Genomic DNA, 2,156 nt, shown 5'->3' with positions numbered 1-2,156 from the left:
TTCTTTATCTATCTCTATTTAACTTTGCATATCTATTCTTTCTTTCTTCTCACCAAACTTGTTAGTTTTTCATTGCTTTTTTCCCCACTTGGCACCTTGCTTTAGTTTTGTTTTTCAGATTGTGCTTTAGTTAGTTTTGTTCTTAACTGGTAGATATAATATTTGGTTTCCTTTGTTTAACAGGTCAATTATTGTACTTTATTTTTGTTGGACTGTTTATATTTTTGTTTATATATATATTATATATATATATAATATATATATTTATAATATATATATTTTATATATATATATGTTTTGTTAGACTGTATATATGTATATGTGTATATTCCATTATTTTCATTATTATTTGTCTGATTTTGTAACAGCCATTTGTCTGGGGTTAATGCCATAATAAACCATTTGTGGAATCTTCCTTCCTGACCATGGATCAAGCACTGAGCCTTTGGAGTGGAAGCACTGACTCCAAGACCCTAGACTACCAGAGAACTAACCCTAGGGAATATCAAACACTGAGAACTCACAATAAGGAAACCATTTGAATACAAAACCCGGCATCACCCAACCACCAGTAGCTCCTGTGCAGGATGCCTCATCTAAACAACAAACAAAACAAAAATATAAACCAAATCATCAGTAGACAGGATTACCACCTCCCTTAGCCTTGTCCATCAAAAGAAGAACAAACAAACAAACAAAAATAAACTCAGCACAAATCTCGCCCTATATGAAGCTTACACAAGCCACTTGACTGGGCTTAGGAGGGCAGAAACCAAAAGGAAGAAAGAATTCAGCCTTGAAGCCTGGGAAAAGAAGACCTCAGAAACAGTAAGTTTAAACAAAATAATAATGAAAAGGCAGAGAAATACTACACAAATGAAGGAACAAACTAGAAAAACAGAAGTCTAAATAAATGAAGTGGAATTAGGCAAACTACCTGAAAAAGTATTCAGAATAATGATAATAAGGATGATCAAAAACCTTGAAAACAAAATAGAGAAAATGCAAGGATCAATTAACAAAGACCTAGAAGAATTAAAGAATAAACATACAGGGACAAGCAACACAATTACTGAAATAAAAAATACTCTCTAAGGAATCAATAGTAGAATATCTGAAGCAGAAGAACAAGGATACACACAGCAATGGGAGGCTCAGGGTCCTCTCACACCACAAATTTGTTCTTGGCTAAGGAGTTGCTCTTGGTGGCTGTGGCTGTGTGGGCCTGGTACCCAATGATGGTCTTTGTGGAGAGGCCCAGGCGCTCTTTGTAGACACGCCCAATGTGTAGCACACCCTCCTGGTTCTCTGCCTCCCGTGTCCACACAGCAACCTTGTCCCCCTTGGCTCAGATGTTGATGATGGCTCCACACACTTCCTGGCTGTGCTCCCTAAAGCTCTCCCCGATGAGACACAGCAGTGTCTCCAGCCACAGGTGGTCCAGCTCAATGTGACGCTGCTGCTTGGTGAGGCTGACCAGCCAGCGGCCACCCCGCTTATTCCTGCTGTTTTCCCACATGGGCTTAATGCCATCCTTGAACAGGGTGTAGTCACAGCCAGAAGAGAGCTTACTGGCCAGCTGGATATTATTATATATCGCCCAGAAGTCCTCCATGGTGTTGAACTTGGTGACTCGATGCAGGTTGTTCTGCCAAGATGTTCAGCTGCGGTCATTCTTGAAGAACCACAGAGCCCACCTATTGAGCAGTGGGTGTAAGTCCAGCTTTCCCTCCTCCGGGGCCTTCCTCAGAGCCTCCTCTCCCATGCACGGCCCTGTGGCTGCCTCTTCCTCCTCTTTCTCATCCTCTTTCTTCCACTTTTGGATCCCATCCTCAGCCTCTTCAGCAGGGTGGGCGGCAGCCATGCTGTAGCCTGGGCTCCATGGGCACCCAGCCCTCCTTGTAAGCTAGAAGGCAAAATGGTGGAAATGACTTCTGAAGAGCAGAAGTAGGTAAAAAGAATGAAAAGAACTGAGGATAGTCTCAGAGACCTCTGGGACAATATCAAATGCACAAACATTCGAATTATAGGGGTCCCAGAAGAAGAAGAGAAAAAGAAAGGTTATAAGGAAATTTTTGAAGAGATTGTAGTTGAAAATTTCCCCAACATGGAAAAGGAAATAGTCCAAGTCCAAGAGACACAGAGTCCCATATAGA

The 2,156-nt window shown here is 41.4% G+C and overlaps 1 pseudogene; it reads right to left on the bottom strand.

The window, feature by feature from the left end:
- Window positions 1–1,165: 1,165 nt before the first annotated feature.
- Window positions 1,166–1,864, bottom strand: LOC782043 (eukaryotic translation initiation factor 4E type 1B-like; annotated as a pseudogene).
- Between the last annotated feature and the right edge of the window lie 292 nt (window positions 1,865–2,156).

This window comes from Bos taurus, chromosome 9 (assembly GCF_002263795.3).
Source record: "Bos taurus isolate L1 Dominette 01449 registration number 42190680 breed Hereford chromosome 9, ARS-UCD2.0, whole genome shotgun sequence".
NCBI lineage: Eukaryota > Metazoa > Chordata > Mammalia > Artiodactyla > Bovidae > Bos > Bos taurus.
Note: the sequence above shows the minus strand (reverse complement) of the source record. Positions and strands in the feature narration are given on the sequence as shown.